At 39.0% G+C, this 14,341-nt stretch overlaps 1 long non-coding RNA gene across 1 annotated transcript; it reads right to left on the bottom strand.

Moving 5' to 3' along the window:
* Window positions 1–1,278: 1,278 nt before the first annotated feature.
* LOC132650014 (uncharacterized) lies at window positions 1,279–11,051 on the bottom strand. Its single transcript, XR_009588379.1, has 3 exons — window positions 10,845–11,051; window positions 7,677–7,875; window positions 1,279–3,727 (listed from the first exon to the last, which is right to left on the bottom strand). It is a non-coding gene; the product is annotated as an uncharacterized LOC132650014 (long non-coding RNA).
* Between the last annotated feature and the right edge of the window lie 3,290 nt (window positions 11,052–14,341).

Raw genomic sequence — 14,341 nt, 5'->3', positions numbered from 1 at the left:
ATGTCTCTACCCACCACGGTATTGAAGGTGATACCGTGACTCATAGCCAAAATTTGGGCAGAATGCTGGAATCTTTATGGAAGAAGAGGGAGAATGAAAGACCAGGAGGAGACAGGAACTCCACAGGGAGAAAAACACAACCAAAATACCCGGGCCAGGGGGGCTGCAGAGACCGATATTCCAACTGAGAACCATGCATGGAGAGGATCTAGACCCCTGTTCAGAAGAAGCCCATTGGCTCCTCAGTTTCCAAGTGGGTTCCTTAGTAAGGGGTACAGGAACTGTCTCTGAGATGAACTCAGTGGCAGGCTCTTTGATCACCACCCCCTGAGAGGTCAAGCCTTGCCAGGTGACAGATGAAGATGATGCAGCCAGCCTTGATGAGACCTGATAAGCTAGGGTCAGTTAGAAGGGGAGGAGGTCCTTCCCTATCAGGGTACTAGGGAAAAGCCGTAGGGGGGAATAGAGGAAGGGTGGGTGGGACTGGGAAATGAGGAAGGGGGCTCCAGAAGGGGATACAAATTGAATAAATTGTAATAAATAAATATATAAATTAAATAAAATATATTTTTTAAATATTTTTTATTTTTAAATAATTTTATACATTCACTTGCATCCCAGCTGTAGCCCTCTCCCTCTTTCCCTCCCCATCCTCCCCTCCCTTCCTCATCTCCTCCCTGCTTCCTTCTGTGTCCACTGAGAGGGGATGTCCTCCTCTCCTTCCATCTGGCCCTAGCTTATCAGGTATCTTCAGAATGGTTGCAATGTCCCAAGAGAAACACATCACCATTAGTAATACAATGTATTGAGAGCACTTTGGCTCTCAATATAAAGATTAGTCAACTGGTAGAGCTAGTGGGTGTGTAGGATCAACTGACAGATGTCTATGTCTTTCTTCAGGGTGCAAATGAGCAGAAGTAAAAACATGCATGTGCTGATATAATCCTGTTGAAAATCAGTAAATAGAATTATTATCATGTGCCCAGACCAGATTTCAGTGTGTGTGTGTGTGTGTGTGTGTGTGCACGCTCACTCTCATGCGTGCGCTCATTTTGGATATACCTACTAGCTTGACTAATTTGAACATTTTTCCATAAAGTCCATTTCTCATAAAAAAATAGAATGAAGTGATATTGTTTTTATTTGAGTGAAAAGAGGCTGAGTAAGGGAGAGGCACAGGAGTGGTGTTGCTCTCCATTCTGGAGATATGAGAAGAAAATTAACTGTAATATGTCCAAATTCCCAGTAATGTACAGGAATGCCATCATGATGCCTTCAGTTGCATGTATGTTTCACTGCATTCATCGTAGAAAGCTGTGTAGAAGAAGCAAAAAAAAAAAAAAAGTGACAAATCACAACCAGACTTGTACTCTTAGAAAAAGTAAAGTCATATATACTGAGTGGTCAACAGTGGTCATCATAAGTGTGGCATGGGGAGTTGTATTAGACTGTTGCAAAGTGTGATATTATAATTGTTGTCTGGACACCATAATGAGATTGTTGGGGCTGATATTATGAACAGAACATGTAGTGAGAGGCATAGATGCAGAGGTATTTTGGATATTTTACTTCCTTAGATCAGTATCCAGTAAACCTTTCAAGTCAGAATATGTTGGTAGTTATGGCACCAATCAAGCCATGATCCAAGACTTTGAATAGGGCCTCAACTGTCACTAAAACTAAAGACAAGTGTATCCGATGGCACAGACTACAGTCTATGAACAAGTTGCTTAGCAATTTGCTGGTGCATATTCTCTCCTTCAAGAATTTCAAATGTAAACTGAGAAACCCATGGTTTTAGAAATATGCACAATGGAGTTAGTTTTCTGCTGGGTACCTACATTCAGCAAGATTTGACACTATTTCTTAGACTTGGCCATGGTTGATGAAACAGGTGTTTTTCTCTGTTGTGGCAAGTGCCCAACATTGACAAAGTAATGGTTTTTAAAAGCCACAGTGTCAGTAACACATGGAAAGACTGATAGCATTTTGGGTCACCCTTGAACCTGGTGGCAAGATAATAGCTGAGGGTTACTCAGCACTCTCCAAGTTAGGATGAGGCTGTTGCATACTAAGAGGACTTTGGCTCTGCCTCTTCATTCAGTTTCAATTGTTTCGTTGCTGAGACTTCTTCACTCTCTTCAAGCTAAAAATGGGGTTTGGTTAATCTCTCTAAATGTATGATTAAGTCCATGAGATTTAAAGTCCTGTGACCATGTTGGCTAGTGAAATTTCAAAAGTCATTCATAGTTTTTAAATTTTTGACTTAATAGACATAGAAAACAGACTCTCAGTTCTAATTTTGACCATGATCAAAATAATGCAAAACACTAGCAAGCAAGAAGTACACAATTAAGGCTTGAACAAGGGAGAATCTTCCCTTGTCCCGCTTAGCAGAAAAGACAGAAATGCAAATTTCAAACAGATAGATGCAGTGTCCTTGGATTTTTTCACCGCTTTCTTAGCTCATTGCCTGGAGATACAACATATCCAAGTTATCCTGGCCATGAAGGTAAAGGCATACAATCTTTTCATCCAATATTCATTTTTATTATGTTTTTGAGATTATGAGATTATTAATTTAATTCCACTTCATTTTACTCACACCAAAAACTCCTAGTTGATCTCCTCATTGCAAAAAAGTTGCACAAACATTACAGTATGAAGAAGAGCTGAAAAGACCCAACAATAGATATGGCAAAGTATATTAGGAAAGCCCAACCATATACAAAGATCTCAGAGAAAATCACAATGTTGAAAATGGAAGATATAGTTTACCTAAAGAAAGACAGCACCTGGTTATCCAATGTTATTTTTTTCTTTTTAGATTATATAATAATTACAATAAACCCCTTCATTTTTGTGCATACAAAACTACCTATATTCCCTTTCTTGCACATTCATCACCTCTTTTTTCATTAATTGTTTTTTACAAAAAGTTTTATATATACCTAAAGAAATTAATCCTTTGGGGGTATCTGTATTTTCCTCCTTTCATCTTTTGCTTCTCACATCTTCTTTCCTCTCTCCCTGTGTCTCTACCCGTTTCTCTCCCTTTACACTTTTATTCATTCCTACACATTTTCCATTCTGAATTATCTTTTGGTTTTATTTATTTCATCAGGTTTTTTTTCTTTCTTTGTTTCTTCTTTTTTATTTCTCTCTGCGTTTTGAAATGCCATCTTATAAATATCTGCAGATTGCACTCATGGATAGAACAATTGCTTATCTGGCAATTCTTCTCCAAGAGAAACACTTCCCCATTATTGATAGGTTTTGAGAACACTAACATAATATGCATAGTAAGCACCTGATATAGTTAGTGAATGAGTAGCATAACTAGCAGAAGGCTTTATCTTTCCTCAGGCAACAGACAGAATGCTGCTTAAAGAAAGTAAAATTGGAAAATATTCATGTTTCATATTTACTGAATTATGTCTTACCTAACAAACAAACATCCTGTAATAGCTAACTGATTTTTAACCTAGTGGCGTGTCCTAACACCTTAAACAATATCTCCAGGAGAAGTGCCAGAATCATTATTGGCAAGCTGTCCATGTATTTTTTTCCATATCAAGGTGAACATTATTGGCAAGATGCTTCTTGGTCACAGGTGAAAGAATGGTTAAGCCTCACTGTAATTCATGATAGTAGTTAGATTTCAGAAAGTCCATAAAATGGCTGGGGAGCATGAATTCCTAGTCTTTCTCCAAAATAGAATCCAGTCCTGAAAAGTTGAAGAAGATATGTCAGAATATGTTAAGTATTCAGGGCAGTACATGTGTTATTTGCTTCCTCAAATTTTAAAGAAGAAACAGTTATTGGTCTACACTAGAATACACATACAGTATATTAGCTATATAGTACACTGATATTAACCATATAGTACAGACTACAATTAACAGACCCAAAGAAAATTAATAAACAAGGAAGATCCAAGGGAGGATGCTTAAATCTCACTCAGAAGGTAAAATAGAATAGAAACGGCTGAAGGGAACACGGTAGAAAAAAGAAGAGTGCAGAGAGAAATGAGGGTGATAATCAAACATGAAGACAGCATTACCAGGAGAAAGTCTGCATAGAGAAGAAAAATCATGATCAGGGGCATCTATGTGACAAGCTGGAGACCTAAGACAGGGTAGGCTTCTGGAGGATATAGAGGTTACCCTAGCTGAGACTCATAGTAGCAGAGGTCATGGAGAGAGAAGAAGCCACCTTCTATCCAGGCAGGAATTCTAGTGAAGGTAAAAAAACACCAACTCACCCACAAAAACTTCGACCCTAAATTTACACTGCCTATAAGATGTGCAGGAATAAAGATAGAGCAGAGATTAAAGTAATGTGCCACCAATGCCTGGCTCAACCTGAGATCTACCCTGTGGAGAGCTGCTTGTTTGTCACGCTGCTTTGTTATTGAGCTGTCAGCAAAAACGTCATGTTCTCACCTTGGCCTTCACCTGGAGATAGGGATAGACAGGATGTTTTGCCAAGTTCACTTCCTTTTGTTTGTGACAGTAGGCAGGATGTTTTTGCCAAGTTCATTTCCTTTTGTTTGTGTGAGGACCACACAGACAGGTGGTCAAAGTAAACAAGTTTGACTTCTCGATGAACTTCCTTGTATCATGGTGCTTTGCTCTGACTATAAAAAGACACTATGGAATAAACCAGGGTGCCTAGTTTCTACTGGAAGCTATCTCATACAGATCCCATGTGTAGTGGATTTTTTTTTTTACTTTTCTTTCAGTCCTCACTCCTCACTCAGGAACTGTTCAACTCTGCTTGCGGGCTCCAGCACCACCTCATGAGAGAGAGACAACTCCTGATACTACTAATGATACTCTGCTGTGCTTACATATGGGAGCCTAGCATAGCTATCTTCTGAAAGGCTCCACTGAGCAGTGAATTGAAACAAATTCTGACAGTCACAGCAAAACATGGGGCAGAGCACAGAGAGCCTTGTGGAAAAGTGGAGAGAAGGACAGAAAGACCTAAAGGAGACAGGAACTCCACAGGAAGACCAAAGGAGCCAACTAATCAGGGCCCAGAGGTGCTTGCAGAGACTGAAGCATAAAACAAGGATCATGCATGGCCTGGACCTAGGCCCTCTACATAGAGGTATCTGATAGGCAGCTCGTGATTATGTAGGTTCCCTAGTAAGGGAAACAGGGGCTGTCTTTGACATGGAATCTGTTGCCTGTTTTTCAGTCACTTCTCCCTGAAGGGGCTGCCTCACCAAGCCACAGGGAAAGAGGATGAATTCAGTCCTGATTCAACTTGATATACTGGGGTAAGTTTGTTGGGGGGGGTCTGTCCTTTTGTGAGGAATAGGGGAATGGAGATAGGGTAAGATTCAGGGATGGTTGGGACCAGGAGGAAAGGGGGAAGAGGGGTATGATCTGGATGAAAATTTAATTAGTTAATTAATTAATTAAAAGAAAAAATACTCATATAGACACAACCATCAACAGGAGCCCAGAACAGCACAGACTATATTGCAAGTATCGCAGAGGAGAGGCATCTAATCTCAGGTAGGCAGCTTATTGTTGTTGGAAAGCAGATAAGAAAAAATGTTGTGTGACTGTAAGACCTGGGGTCTCACAGCTCAGGAGTTTAATTGTGCCCTTTTTAGAAACTCTCCCAGACTAAGACTCGTTGTAAAAGTAAGAGGTTTATTAACCATTGTACAACGGGGTCACCCTTGTTGGTCAGCCAAGAGTGGCACCGGGAGACAAAGGCCTTTAGGTTTTTAAAAGAAAAATTGTGGGAAATTTGAAGTTTTAGTTTTGGCAATTTAGGATTGGATGAGGAAGCTATAAAGTAAGATAATTGGTTAGTCTTAGCTCAAGCTTGGCCAGTCCTGCCAAGTGTGGATGCAGCTGCACTTTAAGGTGGGGGTGGTTAGCTCATCCTTGAAGATTAGGGCTGCAGGCTCTTGGCTGGAGGTCAAAAGCTACTCAGAAGAAGTCTAGGTTTGTTGCTAAGAAACGCTATCTCAAGGACAAGGGTCTGGTCATTCTTTTGCTGAGTGAAGGTCATTGCTTTCTTGTCCCTTTTTTTTATATCTGTCCTCACAGCTAGGGTCATATTCCTTCACTCTCTGGAAAGGTACTAAGAGGCTTTAGTTTAACCTGGACCTAAAACTCAAAACTATAGGCTTTAGAGGACATATAGGTTACAAAGTTAGCCTAACCCTTTCATTTCCCCCTTCTCCTTGTAACTGCTTTAATCATGAAGCAGCTGCAGAGTGAGAATTTTATTTTAAGAAAAAAATTGTCTTTTTTTTTTTGACTCAACATTTTAGCCTGTAGAATGGGACAATGGGCCGATGATCCGTCTTTTGGAATTTTTTTTATGTTGATTATGGATTGTTGAAATCTCAGTTTAAAAGAGGCTGAAATGCTGGTCAAAAGTTGGGGAGAGTACATGGGTAAAGATTACTAGGAGCCAGTCAAAGGCTGGTCAATGAGGCAGTCCTTAACAGTCTCTGGTTAGTTGACCCAATTGAAGAGACAGGGAGCAGTCATGTCAGTTTTCAACAAGTCTAGATTTCAGTTTGCAGCCCAGAGTCAACCAGGTGAAAATCTGCTGAGACAAATTCAGACTAGAGACAGAAGTTAAGATTTGTCTGTTAAATGGAAAAAGTGAGGAATCCCAACACCAGGGAAAAACTCTTTTGGGATCCATTTGAGCTATGCCAGATCTAGGTCTTATGACCTTTTGATTTTTATAAACTCATATAAATTTTTGGTACACAAAAGGAAACTCAGAAAAGTAACATATCAGCAAATCTAATACAGCAACATTTTGAGAGTAACAGATAAAAACTATATCCAACAGAATTGGTACCAGTCAGCTGTTTGTTTTATATCTTTTATAAACAACTTAAGTGTGTCCATGTGGCAGCCTTTTTGGAGTTAACGGCATCTGAGCAGCGGAACTCAGCTTTTTGGCTATTTTTTAAAGTCCAGTCTCTCACAGACTGACCTTGGTGGTCTTACAATGGACTGCTCTGACCCTGAGAAACTCTGTGAAACCATAGTAACCAAACAGCAGGCTCTGTGCAACCTTGAGTAAACTCTCCTATATTTTGGCTAAGTAAAATTGCCTGCGTGAGAAACTGCTTGTACTTTTTTTTTTTTACTTAAGTGTTAACCTGACGTCCATTAAATTGACACTTTGATTAGTATGTAGACCAACATTTTTTAGATTGTTATAACCTGAACTCCTATATCCTCAGAGCCTATATAAACGTTATATTTTTTTTATTTAACTATTAATATAAGACATTGGCAACTGATGTAAAGCCTGTGAGCAGGGCAAACCTGTTTTTTTTTTTATACAAAAGATATAGTACCCAGTAGTTTTAACTAACTAATGAACTGTCCAATGAGCTGATAGTGAACCTAACTGTCTGCTCTTTAGCTGCCAAGTTACTGTTAACTAAGCCTAGCCTTTTAGCCTAGCTGTCAATGTGATCAGAGAACTGAGAAGGATAAATTATGAGCTAAGTAAATGTACCAATCAAAATGACAGAGATGACTAGTTAGTCCATCACCTAGGCAGTTTCCCTGGCTCATGTGGTCTCCTGGCTTTCTGAGCAGAGGCAGTCCAGCCATTAGGCATAGAGGATGAGAAACTGCTGTTGTGGAAAGAGGAACAGGAGAGATTGACCTCACCTTGCCTCTCACAATGTGAGACAATGGCTCTTCAGGTGTCCCCGGCTTTGTCTACCGTTTAGGCTGGGCCCTAGCAGTGGGCCAGTTGGGGCAGTATTGCCCAGTGGTTAGCATACCACAATCCAGAGTTGCAGTCATCTGTTGTTGTCCAAATCTTCTCGGAGACCTTGGGGAGCTACTGCCAGGATTTTGGGACTTTCTGTCACAATAAACTTACATATGTTAAAATGCCATATTTATCAGATCTCTGATAAGCTTGAGGGCCAGCATATCTGAGTTACTCTTTGTTTTTATCTCCTGTTTTAAACTGTGTCCTATAAAACAGAATGCTATTTAATTTAGTTTTAGCATATTTTTGAGATGTATGTTTTAGAACTATATATTTTAAGACAAATAGGCAAACTTTATAGTTACCCATCCAAGGCTTAACCTTAAAAAAACCCTATACAAAGACACTAGGTAGAGCTCAACATCTTAACCAACTGTAGTTGTTAGCATAGCTTTAAGTCTGCTCTTTCTGAACTAAAATTAAAGCAAACATTTTAATCAGATACAGTTTATAGAGGGGCTAGCAAATCTTGCTGATCCTACCACTTTGTATTAAAATTGAACAGTAAAACGCTTTGCACTTAACATTAATCAGAGGACTGAACATAACTGAGAGACCTAAACAAAATGGTGGTAAACTCATGTCTCCACCCTCTTTATCTCCGGACCAGCATGGTGGCTGGCCACGTGTAACTGAACTCAGCTGGAAGTCCTAAAGAAATATGGCAGCAAAACTACAGCTTTACGTGCTCTCTATCCCTGAACCATCATGGCAGCTAGCCATGTGTTAGCACAGGCTGTGACTGACAATACCAAAAATAGCCATTAGGTGCTGCTGTTGATGATACAGCAAACACTGTGGAGCATCCATAATCCCCCACAACCAAAAGTTTTAACATAGTGATCAAATAAATTTTAGAACCAACTGCATAACAGAACAGTACAGAACACTTTTAAACTGTATGAATTATTTTAGCCATACCAAACCTATCAGCCAGAAATTTTTTCCCCTTAAAAGAGCATAAAAAAACATTTTGCAATGAAGAATCACCAGCCTTTTAAATGAATTATAACATATTTAAATACAATTGTTTTTTTTAATTATATTAACTTTTAGGCTTTATATAATACATCCACTAACCTTTTGTAACATCCTATATACCTTTAGGTTCCTAGCTTTTTTTTTCTGGCTTAACCGACATTTTTGTTTTAGACAAGCTATTTTTTTTTAATATCTCTTGCTCACTCTCTCTTTTTTTTTTTAGACAACAGAAAAACTCCCATTAATTTTTTTTCAAGGGTTGGGAAACTGTTTTAAGTTCGTTGTTGGACTGCCCAAGAGTTATTGCTTAAAAAATCTGATAAACTGTAAATGTTTTATTCTCTTAAACATTTAAACAATTTTTAAAACTCGTCCCTGCAATATCAAAACAAAGTATCTTTTTTAGGAGTGAATTTACAAAGCATAACCATAATTTTAAAAGTCAAAACCAGATTTTAAGACCAAAATTTATCAGTGAAAACAACCCAATCTTCAGAACCAATATCAACTTAGAATAAGACTTTCCTTTTATCCTAAAAGGAAATAAAATCATTTTGACTCAGAGATTTTGCAACCTTTGTTCTTTTCCTGAGCCACACCATGTGGCAATTTATATTGTTGTTATTTAAACATATGTATTTATAGACCCTACAAACACATAGGCACATATACGTGTTTAAAACAAGAATTTGAATTTAACCTTAAAACATATCCAATTATTTTTTTTATCATATCAACCATTTAAGACCAGTTGAAAACAATCATATAATGGCCATATATTTAAACAGACAGACTCAGCTGTAATTCTAAACATTACAGCAAGTGCAGTTTATTTTTTTTTAATTACTGTTTGATCTGTAAGTTGCAAGCCCCCTAGGTGGGAGGAGGGAAGAGAGGAGCAAGAGGGTGTGGTGAGCTCTTGCTGCTCACTTCTCTGCTAAGCTGGCATGAAGGCAAGGGGGAGGAGTTTTTCCTCACTCTCGGCAGCCAGAGCAGCTCCTATCATGGAGCAGCTACGGTGCCAATCCCCACCTAGCCATGTCTAAGGACTTCTACCCAGCAAGCCCATGAGCCTTGCCTGCTCCCTTGGCTCCCTTGTGAGCTCTACTGTAGCTTACCTCCCCCGCAGGTCCTGAACCTGCTTCCTGGCTGGGCCTCTCCCTTCCCCCGTGCTCTTTGGCTGTCCATCACAACAAGGGGATGACGCATCAAACCCATGTCCTGCTGGGTGTGCATTGTTATTCCACAGACGCTCAAGTGCCTGAGCACTGCCTGCCCAAGCTCCAGCCCCAGCTCCACATGTCTCCCCAGCCACCCGAAAGCATTCCCTCCTTGGCTCCCTCGGGAGGGAGAGCACACTGCTTGGTGTCCTGCCATGCAGCCATGTGCACTCCCGGGCCAAGTTTTAATTTTAATTATCCTCTGTCCAAATTTTTATCAGTCCAAGTCTACAAAGAAACAGACACAGAAAAATACATACATACATGAGAAACACAGGATTTAAATTGCTGGGGGAGCAGAATCTCTCTGCTCCTCCCTGTTTACAGAAAGGAGCAAGCTGAGTGTCCTACAGGATGTCCCATGGACTTGGCATTGATGACATGTCTGTCTGCCTTAATGAAACCGTTCCAGGCAAGTGGCCTCAAACCACTCAGGGGACTCAAACCCCTTCTACAGATGCTCTCAAGCTAGACCATCTCCCTGTCAAAAGAGTCAGAGAGGCAACAACAACAGAAACACAAAGAATCAGGCAAGTAATCAAACAAGGACACCCTTGTGAGTGGTACCACAGTGCTCTGATAGAACGGCTGCCTGGTGGCGGTCGTTCTCTACGAAAATCAGACGGGAGGAGGACCGTCTCAGATCCAACCTCCAAAATGGAAAGTGGGCGTCCCCAGTTCCCAGTCAAGCGATATTCTGACACATCTGTCAATCGCAATGACTGATCAGATGACCAAAAAGGTCCAGATAGGCTCCTAAACTGAAACAGATTGGTACCACAGAAATCTAATTGATTGGCTGCCTCATGGCAGCCATCTCTGACAAGAAACAGATTGGTAAGACAGAAACAGACTAACCTGTTCCGTGCTCGACCTCCGAGTTCAGCCTGATGAGGGTTGGGGAAGGGGCACGCCCTTTCCCGGCCAACGCACCAAAAATGTAAGACCTGGGGTCTCACAGCTCAGGAGTTCAATCGCGCCCTTCCCAGAAACTCCCCCAGACCAAGACTCGTTGCAAAAGCAAGAGGTTTATTAACCATTGTACAACGGGGTCACCCTTGCTGGTCAGCAAAGAGTGGCACCGAGAGACAAAGGCCTTTAGGTTTTTAAAAGAAAAATTGTGGGAAATTTGAAGTTTTAGTTTTGGCAATTTAGGATTGGATGAGGAAGCTATAAAGTAAGATAATTGGTTAGTCTTAGGTGCTCAAGCTTGGCCAGTCCTGCCAAGTGTGGATGCAGCTGCACTTTAAGGTGGGGGTGGTTAGCTCATCCTTGAAGATTAGGGCTGCGGGCTCTTGGCTGGAGGTCAAAAGCTACTCAGAAGAAGTCTAGGTTTGTTGCTAAGAAACGCTATCTCAAGGACAAGGGTCTGGTCATTCTTTTGCTGAGTGAAGGTCATTGCTTGCTTGTCCCTTTTTTTTTATATCTGTCCTCACAGCTAGGGTCATATTCCTTCACTCTCTGGAAAGGTACTAAGAGGCTTTAGCTTAACCTGGACCTAAAACTCAAAACTATAGGCTTTAGAGGACATATAGGTTACAAAGTTAGCCTAACCCTTTCATGACCACATGGACAGCATGTGTTTATTCAAGTGAATTACATAACCAGATGCTGGTGAGTTCTCAGTGCAGGTAGATAGGCAGAAATCTTAGTTTTCAAAAACAATGGGTTCCTTATATGATGATTGGTTGAGAAGAAAATTAGGAGGTCATAAGCCATATAGAGGGTAGTCTTTTTCCATGGACATCATGATAGATCTCAAGAGTTAGTAAGTATCCTCTACAGGTTCATTTGTAAGGGAGGAGCAATCTTTCTGTTGGGATAAGAAAGGCATTACCCAATTGAAATGAACATTTTCTTAGAAACCCAGCGATATTTATCTGTTTTTTATAAAGTGGCAAGTAATCTAGGAGAGTATGGGTATTTGGGAGAATGGGTGTCATTTTATCTTTAGCATGCTTGTGTGTGTGTGTGTGTGTGTTTCTGTGTATGTGTGTGTGAAATTGTGGGTGTTTGTGTATGTGTCTGTTTGTGTATGCTGGAAGAATTATACACTTACTGACCTCCTCCACTGATTTTCAACTTGCTATGAAATCCAGTTCTTCTAAAGTAAATAACTTCTTTTCATTTGAGAGACAAGGAACTGAGTAAAACAAAAACACAGGAATGGTGTTGTTTCTATTCTGCAGATATGATAACTGACTGTGTTGACTGTGCCTATCAATGTACTGAAAAGGCATTCTGATTTCATCACTTAAATATATGTTTTACTGCAGCTGGTATAGGTAGTTCTTAGTAGGAGATATAAAAAATGTGACAACTCCCAGAGAGACTTATGTCCTTAGAAGAAAGTAAATGAGGATTTAATGTGATATCTTGAGTGGGTGGGGTGAGTGGGGTATGTGACAGAGTAAGATTATAATTGTTGCTTGGAAACCTCAATGAGAATCTTCAGAACCAATATCCTGGGATCAATATCAATATACAGGTATCTCTGAAAAACATGAATGTTGTTTGAGACTGTCCTTTATTCTGTAATTTTCCCATGGAGTTGACTGCACACAGTCCTGCTCAAAGCTTGTGTTTCCTCCAATTTTTGAAATTATAGCATAATTATATTCTTTCCCTCCTTCTTTTCTCACTTAAAACCTTTACCCTGGATCATTAGCTCCACCAGGATAAAATTTTGCTAGTTTGACAGCTAAAAAATGAGCTGAACAAGTCCAATATCAGATATGACAAAGTGTGTATGGACCACATTAGGAAGACCAAATAATACAGAAATTCTAGAAAAAAATCAAGAATGTTGAGAGTAGAAGAACTCTTTCTAAGGAAAGAGAACAGTTTTTTTATAGTATATTGCCAATTTTGGTATTACACAAATTATATATATTATATTATATACATGTAATCTATTATATTATATATTCATATAAATTATATATAAATATATGAATTTTATATAAATATAATTCCTTTCACAACCACTTTTCTCATTATTTCTATATACAATTATATATATATATTATAAATAATACAACACATGTACTATCTTCACCAAACTGTACAACATTCCAGGTTACTTATCCTTACATCCTTATGTATTTTTTCCATTTCTTCTTCTTCTTTCCTATAATTTTTTCAAGTTCCCTTTTGTTCCTCTTTCTTTTTTCCTTTCTTTTCTTTCTTTCATCCTTCCTTCCTTCCCTTCTTTTCTTTCTTTCTTAATTTCTCTTTCTCTTTAGTTGTCAGACAATATTATATAAAGAGAGCCACACCTTATTAATAATATTAGATTTTATGAGCAGTGTTGAGTGGTACACAGATTAGGCAACAGATACTGTTAATAGATGTGTAACATCAAGTGGCAGATGTCTGTGTATTCTCTGGTAGCAAATAAGCAGGAGCAGAGATTGAAATATTAGGATGGAATGCTTTTTTAAAACATTGAAGTAGGAATAGTTTCATGTTCCAGGTTTTACTGCATTTGTGTCCTACTTCCAAAATATGCATCCTTTAATACATGAATTATTTTTAATATGGTGGCACTTCACTCCACATTAGTTGTGATCACCTGGAAAGATGTTATGATTAGTATTGAAATTCCTTCTTTAAATCAGATTCAAAGTTTAGGCAGCCCTCCTTGGCAACATGCTCTTTGGTCATAGGTGAATGAATGTGTTCCACAGAGGCTAAATGTAATCTAGGTAGGGGTATATTTCAGAAAACACATGAAATATTGAGGGAGCATGCATTCTTTGTAGATTAGAGAGGAATTCAAGCATCAAAAGGTGCTGAATTATTGTAGAGTGCTATATATGTAGTAGATGTGGGACAGTACATATACTACCTGTCCTATCAAAGTTTAAAGAAGAAACAAAGATTGTTCTATAGCCAAATTCACAGAGGTAAAACCAGCAGTGCATCCCATGTTGACCCGTGTTATAATGCTGGCATCACAGAGAGAAGCACCTAATCTTGTCATTGTACAAGTATATTCTTATATAAGGAAATATTAGACCTTGTCAACATGTCAAAATCAGGTGAGCACTTATTTGAATTACATAGACTGCTCTTGATGAGATATCAGTGTATGTAGAGATGAAGGAAGGTCTTTTTTTCTCCACTCTGATAAAATTTTACCAGTATGATAGCTATATATGAGATGAAAAAGAAAAACAAAATGTTCAGCGGATATACCAAGAAGCCTCAATCCTACACAAAGATCTAGAATAACCTCAGGAATGCTGACAGTGAGAGAAACACTTTCCCAAGTGAAAAGAACAGTTTTTTATATAGTATTACTGATGTTTCATAATATAATATAATATAGTATAGTATAGTATAGTATAGTA

Source organism: Meriones unguiculatus, chromosome X (genome assembly GCF_030254825.1).
Source record: "Meriones unguiculatus strain TT.TT164.6M chromosome X, Bangor_MerUng_6.1, whole genome shotgun sequence".
Lineage (NCBI taxonomy): Eukaryota > Metazoa > Chordata > Mammalia > Rodentia > Muridae > Meriones > Meriones unguiculatus.
Note: the sequence above shows the minus strand (reverse complement) of the source record. Positions and strands in the feature narration are given on the sequence as shown.